Source organism: Sturnira hondurensis, unplaced genomic scaffold (genome assembly GCF_014824575.4).
Source record: "Sturnira hondurensis isolate 20B ecotype Veracruz unplaced genomic scaffold, ASM1482457v3 Scaffold0009125, whole genome shotgun sequence".
NCBI lineage: Eukaryota > Metazoa > Chordata > Mammalia > Chiroptera > Phyllostomidae > Sturnira > Sturnira hondurensis.
The window spans coordinates 1337701-1354205 of NW_028081756.1; the positions used below are offsets into that span (position 1 = coordinate 1337701).

The 16505-nt window shown below is 36.3% G+C and overlaps 1 protein-coding gene across 4 annotated transcripts in view; it reads left to right on the forward strand.

Annotated features, from left to right (window-relative positions):
• MAPK8 (mitogen-activated protein kinase 8) overlaps positions 1 to 16505 on the forward strand; it is a 118243-nt gene that overhangs the window by 13006 nt on the left and 88732 nt on the right. The window contains exon 2 of one of the 4 annotated variants that reach the window (XM_037056664.1): positions 14089 to 14203. The exons of the other annotated variants lie outside the window; for them this stretch is intronic. The gene's annotated coding sequence lies outside the window, so the exon portion shown is untranslated. The remainder of the gene's footprint in view (positions 1 to 14088; positions 14204 to 16505) is intronic. 4 annotated transcript variants of the gene reach the window in all.

The following is a 16505-nucleotide window of genomic DNA, read 5'->3' on the forward strand; positions in this document are numbered from 1 at the left end:
AGGCAATTTCCAGAAATGTAACTTAGTTTGCTTCCTAGAAGTACATAATTAAGGTAGAGGGGCAAGCTGTATAGAAGTGAATTTCAACAGGAAAGACTTATGCTTAGAAAAATGTTATTGGCAAAAATCTACAAGTCAAGAAAGCTTGGCGAGTGAGAAAGGGAGTAGAGGGGCGTGAGTTTGGTTTGAGTTTTGGGTTTGATGTAACTCATCCTTGTGAAATTATGTGGTAGCTGACTGAAGATCCTTTGTCGAAATTTAGTAGGAATCTCATTGCTTAATGGAGATTTCCTAGTTTATTTATATTCTCTCTTACCACTTACTATGCCCCCCCAAAATCTGAGACAGTTTACTACTCAAGGACTCATGTTGTCAAATATGCTAGAAATAAAATCAGAACTGAGGGAAAACAAGAATCCAGAATAGCTCATTAATTATTCAGTGTATATCATACACCAGGTACTATTCTAGTGCTTTACATGTTAAAATTATTTAAACATCACACAACAACATTATGAAATAGACACTGTTAAACTTATTCCCACTTTTATAGATAAGGAAGCAGGTACAGAGAGAATTTGTGGGGAATTATAGGTGATTTGGATGAATTTTATTAAAGTGAAGAGAAAGAAACCAAACAGAAGTCAGTTTAAAAACAATGTATGTAAAAAAAATTTTAAGTGAATAAGAAAGCATATCCAGACACATTGCATGTAGACAACTTTTTGAAGATTGGCTGTGAATGGAACAGAGAAGTGGGTTGATAGATAAAAGAAAATGTGGAGTCCAGGCATGTGAAAGGAGAATCTGTGGGAAAGGGGATGGAGGGTACAAGTAGAGAGAGATTGACCTTTGTGAGAGAGATGACTTTTATGAACTGGAAGGAATGCAGAAAAGTTGTGTACCCTTGCAAGGAAGTTTGATGGCTTTAAGATGAAGCCTTATCTTCCTGGCTTTCATTTTCTCTTGTGGTTTCTGTTTTCTCAGTGAATTGTGATACTGGTATGAGCAGAGGGTAAGGGAGTGTGGGAAGTTTGAAGCAGTTTGCCAATAATTATTGATTGTTAATTTAAAGTTTGAAATCTTGAATTTTAAGGTGGTATCAGTCAGCCTAGTTTTTTTTTCTTTCCCCCAGCATTATTTAACTGATTAGATAGAAGCACAGATACTGTAGGTGGTTGGATTCCTCTGGTGTGACGTTTTGCCGGGTTTATCAGAGTTCTCTAGAGAAACAGCATCAACGGGAGGAATGTATGTATAAAGAAATTTCCATGAATTTGCTTACATGGTTATGGTACTGAAAAATTGGCAATCTGTAGGGCAGCCTTGCAGGAAACTTGAGCAATAGCTGATGCTGCAGTCTTGAAGCAGAATTTCCTTTTTCAGGGAAACCTCACTTTTGCTCTTAAGAGCTTTCAACCGCTTGGGTGAGGCTCACCCATATTGTTGAGGATAATCTCCTTTACTTAAAGTTAACTAATTGTGGATGCTACCACATCTACAAAATACCTTCACATTAACATTTATACACTAGTATTTGATTGAATAACAAGACTGTAGCCCAAGTTAATGCATAAAACTAAGTCAATATAGAAGAAAAAGGGACGAGGGAAATGAGGGCTTTTTAAAGGGAATGGTTAGAAGAGTGGAGATGAATTGTGAAGTTTAACGTGGACAAGAAAGTAGGTGAAGTGAGGATGAATATAGTAAGGAAATTGTAGCATCACTGTTTTGGAAATTTTAATTAAAATTGTTGTGTGGGGTGGGGTGATGGAAAGTAAGGATTGAGCATGGTGGTCAGAATGGGATGCTTAAAATAGAGATTTGACAAGTGTAACAGTTTCAGGTGGTGATAATACCCAGGATGGTGTAGGGAATGGGCTGCTGAGGTGGAAAGTAAGAGACCAATGAATAAAGAGGCTGAGGTATTAAAGGGGTCAATCAGTGTGCATGAATGGTGAAGTCAGCAAAGGGTGAAAGAAGTAAGGATACATACAGTGGAGAATATGCCCAGCAGGGTGGCAATATGAACTTGGGGAACAACAGGCAGATGACCAGGAAGAGCTGGACTTTTCCTGGGATGTGAGGTATAATGGGATTAATCTTAATAATAGGAGAAAGTGGGTATCAGTTCTGCTAGAGGTCTCTATGGCATTGTTTTTCAAATAGCTAGTCAATGACCCATTAGTAGGTAGTAGAATGAATTTAGGAGCTCACAGTTAGTGTTTTATTTTTATTTTGTTTTTAACTTTTTATTTTTTAAATATAATCTTTATTATATTTTTCCCATTACCATTTAGTCCCTTATACCCCTTTCACTCCTTCACTCCAGCAATCACTTCACTGTTGTCCATGTCCATGAGTCCTTTTTCCTTTCGGCTCAGTCCCTCACCACCTAGCTTCCCCTCCCCTCTGCCCCCTACTAGCTGTCATCTGTTCTCTGTCTGTGAGTCTGTCTCTGTTTTGCTAGTTAGTTCAGTTTGTTCGTTTGATTCCACATATGAGTGAAATCATATGGTATTTGTCTTTCTCTGACTGGCTTAGTTCACTTAGCATGATGTTCTCTAGGTCCATCCATACTGTTGCAGAGGGTAAAATTTTCTTCATTTTTATGGCCAAGTACAATCCCATAGTTGTTTTATCTTCTTATTTATTGAGGGACACTTGGGCTGCTTCCATATCTTGGTGATTGTAAAGAACACTGCAATGAATATAGGTGTGCTTACGTTCTTTAGAATTAGTGTTTGGTTCCTTCAGATATATTCCCAGAAGAGGGATCACAGGGTCAAAAGGTAGATCCATTTTTAATTTTTGGAGGTATCTCCATACTGTTTTCCACAGTGGCTGTACCGGTCTGCAGTCCCTCCAGCAGCACAAAAGGATTCCTCTTTCTCCACATCCTCAAAGGCATTTGTTGTTTGTAGATTTATTGATGATAGCCATTCTGACAGGTGTGAGATAGTATCTCATTGTGTTTTTTATTTGCATTTCTCTGATGATTACTGATGTTGAACATCTTGTATGTCTATTTGGCCATCTGTATGTCCTCTTTGGAATAGTGTCTATTCATGTTTTTTGCCTATTTTTTAATTGGGTTGTTTGTTTTTTTAGTATTGAGCTTTTTAAGTACTTTATAAATTTTGGATATTAACCCTTTATCAGATAACATCAGGGAGTATGTTCTCCCATTCTGTGGGTTGTCTTTTTATTTTGTTGACAGTTTCCTTTGCTGTGCAAAAACATCTTAGTTTGATGAAGTCTCATTTGTTTATTTTTTCTTTCATTTCCCTTTCCTGGGGAGATATATTCGGTAAGAAATTTCTATGAGCAATGTCCAAGATTTTTCTGCCTACGTTTTCTTCTAGATGTTTATGGTTTCAAGTCTAACACTTAAATCTTTGATCCATTTTGAACTTATTCTTGTGTGTGGTGTAAGAAGTTAGACATTTTTCTGCCTCTCTGTCCAATTTTCCCAACACCATTTATTGAGTAGACTATCTTTAGCCCATTCATTGTATGTGCTTGCTTCCTCCGTAGAATATTAATTGACTGTAAACGTATGGATTTATTTATGGGCTCTCCATTCTGTTCCATTGATCTCTGTGTCTTTATGCCAGTACCAGCTGTTTTAATTACTGTGGACTTCTAGTACAGTTTGATATTAGGTAGCATGATTCCTCCAAGTTTGTTCTTCTTTTTTCAGGATCACTGTTGCTTATGTGGGGCCTTTAGTGGTTCCATATAAATTTTTGAAATATTTGTTCTAGTTTTGTGAAATTTGTCATTGGAATCTTGATGTCAGGGTGTATCACAAGTAATAAGGGGCTAAGAATTTTTTAACAGCTATATTGAAATTTAATTTACATACCATTACAGTTTACCTATTTTAAATACACAATTCAGAGTTTTTTTATTATTCATTGCGTTAAGATGCACCCATCACCACATCCTAGTTTTAGAACATTTTATCACTCCAGATAGAAACTCACCTATAAGTGGAACCTAGTTAATGAAACAAATAAGCAAGCAAAATATAACCAGAGGCACTGAAATTAAGAACAAACTGACAGGCCCTGGCTGGTGTAGCTCAGTGGATTGAGCACGGGGCTGTGAACCACATGATCGCAGTTCGATTCCCAGTCAGGGCACATGCCTGGGTTGCAGGCCAGTTCCCAGCAGGGGACTCATGAGAGGCAACCATACATTGATACTTCTCTCCTTCTCTCCTTCCCTTCCCCTCTAAAGATAAATAAATTTTAAAAAATCTTAAAAAAACAACAAGCTGACAGTAACCAGAGGGGAGGAGGAAGGGAAATGAGAAGGGAAAGGGTCGTCAATCAACATGTATAAAGGACCCATAGACAAAGTCAGAGAGGGGTAGGATCAAGGGTGGGAGGTCGGGGTAGGGGAAGTGGTAGAGGGAAAATGGAGACAACTGTATCGGAACATTAATTTTCAAAAAGTGACCCCAAAAAAGAAACTCCATACCATTAGCAGTCACTCCCATTAATACACACACACACACATACCCACCAACACCCATTAGTCCTGACCCACCAGTGATCTACTTTCTGTTGCTATAGATTTGCCTATTCTGAGCATCCTATAAAGCAGTCATAAAGTATATAGTGTTTTGTGGCTGACTTAATTCACTTAGCATAATGTTTTCAAGGTTCATTCATCTTGTAGCATGTATCAGTACTTAATTCCTTCAGTAGTTGGTTGGCATTTGGCTATAATAAGTAATACTGTCATAGACATTCATTCATAAGTTTTTGTGACATATGTTTTCAGTTTATTGGGTATATAATCAGGATTGGGATTGCTGGTCATGTGGGTAATTCCATGTTTAACATTTGAGGAACTGCCAGATTTTTTTTCAGAGTGGTTACAACACTCCTACCAGCAAGGTACAAAGTTTCCAATTTCTCTACATCTCAGTGTTTGTTTTGTCTTTATTTTGATGTAGCCATTTTAATGAGTATGAAATGTTATCTTAATGTGCTTTTGATTCACATCTCTGATGTTAATGATGTTGCTAATCTTTTTCACTTGCTTTGTATATCGTGGGGAGAAATGTTTATTCAGATCCTATGCCTATTTTTAAAAATAGGTTTATTTATCTTTGTATTAGGTTGTAAGTGCTCTTTATATGGTTTTTTTTAAAAAAACTATTTTATTGATTATGCTACTACATTGTCCCATTTCCCCCCCTTTATTCCCCTCTGCCCAGCACACCCCCTCCCACCCTCATCCCCCCCCTTTTATTTCATGTCCATGGGTCATACATATAAGTTCTTGGGCTTCTACATTTCCTATTCTTAACCTCTCCCTGTCTATTTTTTGCCTACCATTTATGCTACTTATTCTCTGTACATTTTGCCCCTCCCTCCTCCTCCCACTCCTCTGCTGATAACTCTCTGTGTGATCTCCATTTCTGTGATTCTGTTCCTATTCTGGTTTGCTTAATTCATTTTTGTTTTTGTTGTAGGTTCAGTCATTAATAACTGAGTTTGTTGTCATTTTACTGTTCATATTTTTTATATTATTTTTCTTAGATAAATCCCTTTGACATTTCATGTAATAAGGGCGTGGTGATGATGAACTCCTTTAACTTGACCTTATCTGGGAAACACTTTCTCTGCCCTTCCATTCTAAATGATAGCTTTGCTGGATAGAGTAATCATGGATGTAGGTCCTTGCCTTTCATGACCTTGAATAGTTCTTTCCAGCCCCTTCTTGTCTGTAAGGTTTCTTTTCAGAAATCAGCTGATAGTCTTATGGGCACTCCTTTGTAGGTAACTGTCTCCTTTTCTCTTGCTGTTTTTAAGATTCTCTCTGTAATTTTAATCTTGGGTAATGAAATTATGATGTGCCTTGGTGTGTTCTGTTCCTCCTTAGGTCCAACTTCTTTGGGACTCTCAGAGCTTCCTGGACATCTATTTCCTTTGTCAGATTGGGGAAGTTCTCCTTCATTGTGTTTTCAAATCAGTTTTCAATTTCTTGCCCTTCCTCTTCTCCTTCTGGCACCCCTATGATTTGGATGTTGGAAATTTTCAAGTTGTCCTGGAGGTTCCTAAGCCTCTCTTCATTCTGTTCTGGTGGATGTTTCTTTCTTCCTTCTGGTCCAAACTTGTTGATTTGAGTCCTGGTTTCCTTCCCTTCACTGTTGGTTCCCTGTACATTTTCCTTTTTTCACTTAGCATAGCCTTAATTTTTTCTTCTTAATTTGTGACCATATTCAACCAGTTCTGTGAGCATCCTGATTATTAGTGTTTTGAACTGTGTATCTGATAGGTTAGCTATCTCTTCATCACTTAGTTGTATTATTTCTGGAGCTTTGATCTGTTCTTTCATTTGGGCCTTTTTTTTGGTCTTGGCCTGCCTTACTTAGTAAGGGGCGGAGTCTTAGGTGGGGTGGGGTGGGGGACCAAGAGGGAACAGTGCTGCTTACTCTGCTCTTTGACAATTTTCAGTCACTTCCCCTGATACCCACAATCAAATTGGACCCTTCTGGTGCTGATTCCCAGGTGGGTGGGTTTGTGTATGTTCTAGGACCCTGTGGGTCTCTCCAGTGAACTCTCCTGTGAGGCTGGGAGTTTCTCCCCCTGGCATCTCAACCCCAACAGGTGTTTTCAGTCAGAGACTTGGAGGCTTTATTTCCCAGTGCTGGAGCCCTGGATTGCATGGTCTGTCTCACTCCCCATTTGTTCCTCCTGTTTTATCTACACAAGAATGTGGGATCTCTGAGTCCTCAATCTGCCCCCTTACCAGGTCCTCCAGCCACTCCCTTGCCATGAGTAGTAGTATTCTCTACCCAGCTGCTGGTCTCCACCCCTCCTACCGGTCTAGATAAATGTTTCTTCTTTAACTCCTTGGTTGTTGGACTTCCGTACAATTCGGTATTCTGTCAGTTCTGGTTTTTGTTTTTAAATTTTTTGTTGTCCTCCTGTGGTTGTGCGAGGAGGCACAGTGTGTCTACCTACGCCTCCATCTTGGTCAGAAGTCCCTCTTTATGTAGTCTTGATCCAAGTTGCATATACTTGCTCCTGTTTTGGGGTTGTCTTTTCAGTTTCTTTGAAAAGATACCATCTTTTCTTGATTGTATCATGTGCAATACAAAAGATTTTAACTTTAATGAAATTCGGTTTAGTTTTTCTTTGTAGCTTTTGGTATTTTTCTCTAAGAAAGCACTAATTCAAGGATATGAAGGTGACTCCTGTGTTTTCTTTTGAAAGTTTCATAGTTTTAGCTCTTACATTTAGATTGGCAGGTCATTTTGAGTTCACTTTTGTGTGTGTGTATGGTGTGAGGAAGGGATCTGACTTTATTCTTTTGCATCTGGTAATGGAGTTGTCTAGCACTGAATACTGTACTTTATCAAATTGTCTTGTCATTCTTGTTTTTATTTTAAAAACTCAATTCTGTTTAGTTAATTTATATAATCTATCCTTATGTCAGTCATCCTATCTTTTTTTTTTAAATTTTATTTATTTATTTATCTTTAGCGGGGAAGGAGAGAGGGAGAGAAACATCAATGTATGGTTGCCTTTTGTGCGTCCCCTGCTGGTAGTTAGCCTGCAAGGAACGGGCCTGCAACCCAGGCATGTGCCCTGACTGGGAATCGAACCGCGATCGTCTGGTTCGCAGGCCCGCGCTCAATCCACTGAGCTACGCCAGCCAGGGAGTCATCCTATCTTAATTACCTTAGCTAAGAATTGTTTTTGGAAATTTGTGTTTCAATTAAGTTGTGTACTTATGTGTAAGATTATACACTGAATTGTGATGTAAAGTGCTTGAAAACCTCTGATTTGAGTTACAGTGGCTCCTTGCAATAGTTCACTCTTTCTTGTGGTGACTTAGTCAGGGATGTTCCCTCTTGGGGAATGTACTGAAAGGCAGGTTAGGGAGGCCTGTGTGTTGGTGTATTAAATTCCTTTTAGGTTGGATTTTTCTTAATTTAGTAGGTGAAGTGTTCTTTTTGGATGTGTGTACTTAAGAGGAGTAAGGAGAGTTTAGAACAGTTGTGCCAATTCCTAAGGAATCATCGATTAATTTAAGGATTAGGAAATTAAGTCTGATTTGAAATTTCTAAATTAGCAAGATTTTATACTGGGACAGTCTTTAATGACTCTCAATTTAAAATCGTTAAAAAACACATTAATTGTGTTGTATTGAATGATTTCATTATCTTTATCTTCATTATCCTGTAGGCTTTTGTATCACTTAATTTTTTATTGTTTTCTTGATCTCATTCATATACCTGGATTTTTTTATGAAGACATTTTATGTGAAAAATGATACAGCTTGTTTAAGGTTTAAAAATATTATCTCCTTCCACAAAGGATTTTTTTTTACGTTGGTAGGAGCCTAGCTATTGACACTTGCAATCTTGGATCATCTTCACCTAGTCAGAAACAAAGATGTTTCAAAGCTGGGCTCCAGAATCTGCAAAGGCTGGCCTATTTTATGCTTACTTTAACTCCTAACATAAAACAAGGGGTATTATCAGCCGCCGCTCTCCACCCCCCACCTCCCCATTTCCCTACCATCATACTTTGTTAGACCCTTATTTCCAATATTTAAAACCGTATCTCTCCACCAACTATCTCAAGTCTTGTAGATCTGTCAAAAGTTTAATGAGTTTCTCAACCACCTTTATGGGATTGACAAATGCCCCCTATGAAAAAGGCACCTCAGATGCCTGCCTCACCTCTAGGGATTTCCTTACTCTCTGAGATCTTAGCCTCCACCCACTGCCTTGTTAACACTGTCATGTCTTCAAAGAGGTGTCTAATATGTTTGTTTTTCCAAGTTTTCTCACTGCTCTTAGTAAGAATTGGTAATTACCTATCTCATTAGATTCCTTATTTGAAATCCTCATGTGGTATTAGTTTTTTCCTCAGGGTGAAATTTGGGGTACCAGTATCTTTATATAGCATTATATGTTTATTTTATATGCACTGTAGCAATTACTAGAGAAGGGAAATAGGATTAGGAATAGAAATGAAGGGGGTTAGGCAAAGTAAATGGTATTTTCACAAACTTTGGGAGAGATAAAGTAACTTTTTTATATCCACCAGCAACATAAAACACAGAAGGGAAAGACATAAGGGAAAGGGCAGTCACACAGAACAGGAGCTGACATATTTGTCGCCATGATATTTTTGTAGTTACAAGGCTGTAGAATCCTAGATATTGTGGAGGAGGCACCAAGAAATATCCACTCATTTACATTGGATAATATTTTTATATTTTTTCCACAGAGAAACCCCACGATAGCTTTCAAAGTCATTACATAGAGGGGTTGACTTTGGGGCTGGACTTGTGGTTGTGCCTCATAAGCAGTATATATCTACAGCACAGCAACTAGTATTGTAAATAATTGCAGAGAGAACTTAATTTTATGAAACCCAGTATTAATATAAGGTATATGATAAGTTAATAATGTTGATCTAATATGCTATATTCATATGTATTTATGTATGTGGATTAATTTATGGTCCTCATGAATTTATTTATGTAAACTTGATTACCCTTACTCCTATATTTCTGAAATTTCAAAATTACAAAATCTACCACTCTTCAACCTCTACAATGAAAGAGCACAAATGACATGTTTTTTGCAGTCCTTGTGAAAAAAAAATGAGAGATTGGAGGTGTCTGTCTCAGGTGATGGTATCAGTAGGGTTTGGGTTGATATTTTAAACTTTTGGAAGATAGGAATTCTTTCTTAAAGTGATTCCCTCTCTTTCATGCCCCCCCCCCACTTTCTAGTGGTCATGTACTGTATATGTCACAGGAGACTGGTTTAAAAGCCATGTTCCTTTGTTATACCTTTCCATAGAATCTGCTATTACTGTTTTCTGGTGGCTTACAACTCATCATTTGGCCACTATTTTTTCTAACAATTTTATTGATTCACGCCACCCCCAATTTTTATTAAGAATATTCAAACATACAAACAAATTGAAAGAATGGTACAATGAACCCCTGAATACTACCAGTTGGATACTATTGTTGACATTTTGGGAGTTTTTTTTGTGTATATCTCTCTTGGTGTGTGTGTGTGTGTGTTTGGCTGCACTTGACCCCTGAATGTTACAGCAAGCATCTCCTAAAATTAAACATATTCAACAAATGCCATACTTGGAGGAAAAAGCAATATTTAGTCTATTCACGTTTCTCTAATTGTCCATTTGTAGCTGGTTTTCTCCAGAATTCAGTCAGAGTTTATGCATTACTTTTGATTGTTGTTGTTTTAGTCACTTTTAACACACTTCATTTGTGCACACCTTCACTGTTCCCTCCTGACGTTGGCTTCTTGAAGAGATCAGGCCACTTGTCTTATAGAGAATGTCCCTACATTCTAGATTTGTCTTGTTGTTTCCTTGTACTGTTTATCTGGTTGGTATCTTTAGCCACTGTTACCTTAAAAAAAAAGTTGAATCTAAATTAGAACTATCCAGCTCTAAAGGCTGGATTACATTTAGTTTTTCTTTTTCTTCTTCTTTTGGCTTAGATGTCCCTGTGTACATTATATTGATTCATAATACATGACAGTAACATCAGATTGTCTACCTAAAGTGTGGTCATTTTGGTTGAGATGGTATTACAAGATCTGTCCATTTTATCTAAAATGGGTTTCCCCCTTTGTAATTAGCAGTTGCAAATATCTGTTTTCCAGCAGCCTTTTGCCTTATTCTTCTAGCGTCTATTAGCCTTGTCTAAATCAGTTATTTAATTTGTGCTTGCAAAATGCTGCCTTTGTAACCCTATCATCCCTCTGGACCTGTTAGTCAACTGTCTTCTGTTACAAAGACTTCTCCCATATCAACTGGGATTAACCTCCAGTTGTCTCTTAGAAGATAAGGTCAATGCTTATTTTCCTTTCCTTTGATAGAGCAACTCTAACTTTTTCAACTCTGAAATCTGAACAGGATTTCAACTCTGAAAATTGGTTACTGGTTATCTCCAGTGGTAGTAAAACTTAGTATTTTCCTATCTCCTTTAGCATTACAGATTTTTGTTTTTTCATTATTTTTATAATCATATTAGTCACTATTCCTTTTTTAGTAGACTGTATCTTTTTAGAAATATAAATTCTTATTTTTGCTGTGAGCCTAAAATTTCTAAAAAGATAAAGTTTAGGCTCACAGCAAAAATAAGAATTTATTAGACAGTTCCCATGCCCTGCACCCACTTTCTCCTGTTATGAACATCTTACATTGGTACTAAAGTTTGTAGTTTATTCAGCTTTCCATAGTTTTTAACTCATGTCCTTTTCTATTCCAGGTATCATCATCCAGAATAGCGCATTACATTTTGTTGTCATGATTCCTTAGGGTCTTCTTGGCTTTGAGTTTCCCAGACAGCTCTTGAATGCTTTTGATGGCCTTGATAGTTTTGAGGAGTACTGATCAGGCAGGTATTATGTAGGATTTTCTTTATTGAAATTTGTCTGATGTTTTTCTCATTTTTAGATTATGGTTTAAGGTGTTCAGGAGGAAAACCACTAGGTAAAGTGCTGTTTTTATCACATCAAATCAAAGATACCTACTATTAACGTAATTTGATTATTGATGTTGACTTTGATCATCTGGCTAATGTAGTGTTTGTCTCATTTCACCACTATAAAGTTACTCCCCTTCTCCCTATCCTCATCCTGCACTTAAAGATTAACTAAGGAGTTATGGCCATCCCTCTCTGAGAGTGGAGAACATAAATTATTTGGAAACCTTCCCCATGAGAGATTTGTCTCTTTTTCATTTTTTAATTTATTCAATTATTATCAGTACAGAGTCATGGATATTTATTTTATACTTTGAGTTATAATCCAATACTACTTCATTTCATTGCTCAGATTGATCCAGCTTTTGCCTTTTGAGAACTTTCCTTTTGCTGTGTCCCTTTGACATACCTCTGTCAAAATGAGTAACACACTCATTGTGTGTGTGCGTGCCAATTTTTGAGGACTTTCTTACTTTATGACACTGTAAGATGCTCCTACTTCATCTTTTTGTATTTTCTGCCCTGTCCTAGAATCAAGTATTTCTCCAAGGAGCCCTATTTCATTTTTTTTGGAAAATGGTGTTAGAATTCAAGATCTGGGTGCTAGTTGTGCTTGTTACTGGGATGTAGTTTGTTTAGGTGCACTCAGCAGAGCAAAGATGGAGTGTATATATATTAGCACACATATGTAAATACATGTCTATACACATGTCTATAAGTATTTCTAGGTATAACCATCTATGTCTGTATTAAACTAAATGTGAGTTCTTAACCATCTTCAACTTCAGTTCATTGCCATGTCAATCTTTCTGGCATCCTTCCTTCAACAGTGAAAAAACTGCCTCTTACCATATGCCATCCAATTATGCATTAGATAATTGTTCTATTTCAGTATGTACAGTATACTTGGATAGCAATATCAGAATTAACTCACACCCAAATGGAAACAACTATCAGCAAGGTGGGGGGGGGGGGTTTGAATTCCTACATAAAATAATAACATTTATGAACAAAACCAGTTTTATTTCTTCTTTCACAATCTGTATACCATTTATTTTATCTTGTTGTTTTACTTGCAATAGTTAGAACTTCCAGTATTGTACTGAATAGGAGTGATAAGAGAATTGTTCTTGTTCAAATTCTTGCCTTGTTCCTGAACATAGAGGGCATATCAACTTTCTTGCCATTAGGTATAATGTTAACTGTAGGGTTAGGGGTTGTTTTTTGTTTGTTTGTTTGTTTGTTTGTTTTGTAGATGTTCCATATCAAATTGAGGAAATTCCCTTCTATTCCTTGTTTTATGAGATTTTTTATAATGAACGGTGTTAGATTTTGTTAAATTTCTTCATCCATTGATATAATCATGATTTTTCTTCTTTAGCCTGTTGATTTGGTGGGTTACATTAATAGACTTTGGAATCAGCCTTGCATACCTGAAATATTCTCCTTGGTTGTGGTGTAGAATTCTTTTTATACATTGTTGGATTTGATTGCTAATATTTTGTTGAAGATTTTTACATCTGTGTTTATGAGATACTGTTCTGAAGATTTCTTGTAATGTCCTTTACCTGATTTTGTATTAGGATAATGCTGCCTTCATTGAAGAAGTTAGGGTAATTTTTGATAATCGCATTTCTTTATTCTTTTAATTTACTTGCAATTAGTATGATGGGTCCTCTTTCATTTTTTATATTGATAATTTATCTTCTCTTTTTTTTACTCAGTGTAGATAGAGGTTTATCAATGTATTTATATTTAAAAAAACAGATTTTGTTTTCATTGAGTATTTTTCTCTATTTTCCTGTTTTCACTTTCATTGATTTCTGCTCTAATTTTTTTTTTTCTGCTTGGTAAACTTAGATGTCAATTATTATGTTCTTTTTGGTGATCATGTTGTCCCAGGTTTGACCAATGGGAATTTGTTGGAATGACTGCTGGATCGTTTTGATCTGATCTGATTGGTCATTGAGTGCTTCCTTGATTTCTGTCAGAATGAGATGGCAGGCAGCATTTCAGCTTGTACTTAACCTCCTTCAGCCTCAAATACTCCATTTCTTTAGGAATTGGTTTCAATCTTAATTTTACATAATTGTTCGTTTCTTTCATTCAGACTTTGAACAGATTTGGCACACAGGATCAGCCTTTTTGCTTTTGTTTGGTAGTCTACAAAGCAACTGAGGCTTCCTGTCCATGCTACTATTGAATGTGTACCTCCTTATTTCAAAAACAAAACATTTTCCTTTTCAGCTTACATAGGAATAAAGACACTTTAAATTACATATAGCCAAACTCTTCTATGAAGTCTCTGAAAGTGATTTGTACTTTAGCAGTGTGGACTTCTGCTAAGAAAACTGAGTATACAGTATTCTCAGGTACCTGATTTGGCTTTTATGCATCTCTACAGTTATTTTATTATGTATTTTTAAAGTGTTTGAACTTTAACTTAAGCATTTTTTCCTTTTCTTTCACAAGTATTTACTATGTGCCAGCACTTTACAAATATTAACACATTTAACCCTTCTAACAACCTTGTAGTTATACATTATTTATTGTTCTACCCTCTGCTTCATTTTATAGATGGGGAAACTGAGGCAGATAAACACTTCCCAGGGTGGTAGCACCAGAATCTGAATCCACACAGTCTGCTCCAGAGTCTGAGTTTTAACCACTGCTTTGTGCTCCCTCTCTACTGGTTAGGTGAAAGAGTTGTTATGATCCTGCATCATGTTCTCCCCCTCTCTTCATGTTAGTGGGTGCCACTTGTCCCATCCTAATTCCATGATGTAGCATTGTAGACACCAGTTATTTAAGTAATAGAGTTCTTGAGATCCTTCATTGGAAGGATTCAGAACTTGTATGTCATTGCTCTGAGTTATCAGCCCTTTGCTGCAGTTCTTTTGGCTAAGAGCCATTTTTATGAATTTGTGATAATCTCCAAAAAGATTAATGTCTCCTTTTTAAAAAAGTTTAAGTTCACTTAAGAGTATGAATTTTAAAATACTATATTCTGTGGTAAGATCAAAGGAGAGTAAGTAAAACCACTAAGTTACAGAGAACTAAATATTTTTAATAAGTATGTTTGTGTACACAGTACCTGGTAGCACTGTGTAAAACAGATCATTATTTTTTGAGAATATATTTTACTGGGAATCCTAGATTCTTAAATCAAAATTCCAAATTTTAGTTTTTTTAATATAGCAGCACAAGGTCCACTGTATGCTATTTCCTGATGTAGTTTTCTTCTTATTCTCTGCCTCCTTGTAGTTACTAAGGCCTGCTGGTTCCCTAGGGTCAGGACACTCTTCTTCTTTTGAAAAGATGTTATTCAGGGCTAATGAAGGGAAGAGAGTAGCGGGTAGCATTTATCCATTTATTTTCAAGAAATTAAATGCAACCCTGGCAAGTGTGGCTCAGTTGGTTGGAGCATTGTCCCTTCACTGAAGGTTTTTGGATTCAATTCCCAGTCAGGGCACATACCTGTGTTGCAGGTTCAGTCCCTGGTCCAGGTGTGCACAAGTGGCAACCAGTTGATGTTTCTGTTTTACATTGGAATTTCTCTCCCATCCTCTCTCTCTCTAAAAAACAATGAAAAAAAATGTCCTTGGGTGAGGATTGATTAAATAAATAAACAAATAAATATGAAATGCAAAAACATATGAGCACGTAGAATATTGGGGGGGAGTAAAATAATGATAAAAATATCAAAACTACCCATAGTCTTGCTAATAATATTTTGGTGTATTTCTTTTTGTGTGTGCACGTGTGAGAGATTATGTATACACACTGTACACATGGGCTCATACATACATATATATGTATATAGGGGATTTAAAAGTAGTATTGATATACCTGAATTTGGGACTAGAATAGTGATAACAGCTTTGATTTTATTAAGGATAAAGCTGAAAAAATAGATTGTGCTAAAAAGAAATCTGTTGCTTAATAAAATAATTTTTATAAAATAAGAGATTTGCAACATTGGTCTTTGTACCTTACTTTAGCTAAGGTTTATGACCATCTCCTAACTTCCTTCTAACAGTGGAAGATATAGGAAGGGGCTTCAAGAGTTCTGTGAAGTCAAAACTTTTTATAGTAATACTAAGATGTTACTTGCCTTTTTCACGCTTCTTCTCAAGAGTTTCCAGAGGCCACATGACCTGACCTGTGATGTTGCAGCAGAGTGAGTGCAGAAACACATAAAACAGTACAGCTTGTCTGAAATTAAGCCAGACAGGAAAAGGATTTGTGAAGATGTAAAAACAGTGGCACTCTTCTCACTGGAGTATAAAAAGATTATTTTCCATTAAAATGCTAGTATTATTAACATGTAATAATAGGTTTGTTATTTTTAAGTAAGTTTAAAGATTGCAAAAACTCAGTTTTAATGTATAATAGTATATAATGATATTATCCACATAAATAAAAGTTCTTTGGGATCTTCAATAACTTTGGAGAGCCTAAGGGGGGTCCTAAGGTAAAAAATTTAAGAGCTGCTTCATTATATAATAATCAAAGAGATTATTTGTTAATATTACTATCTTATCAGAAATCTTGGGAAGCTGCCAAGGCTCAAAGGGACAAGTACAAATTTTCTAAAATTTTAATTTTCACTTGATAGTTTGAATTTTATCATTGGAAGTAAATGCCATCATTTGTTTACCGTGAAGTAACAGGTTCACTTTTCAAGGAAATGTTTTCCATTTACTAGAATGTCTTCTAGTCCAATTAATAGTTTGTCAGTTCTTCTTTCAAGTAAAAATGATGTTACATTTAAAAGTGGTTCACATTGAAAAATAGTATGGAAATTCCTCAGAAAACTAAAAATGGAACTGCCTTTTGACCCAGTAATTCCACTGCTGGGATTATATCCTAAGAATCCCAAAACACCAATCCAAAAGAATTTGCGCACCCCTGTGTTCATAGCAGCACAATTTACAAGAGCCAAATGCTAGAAATATCCTAAGTGCCCATCAGTAAAAGTGTGGACAAAAAAA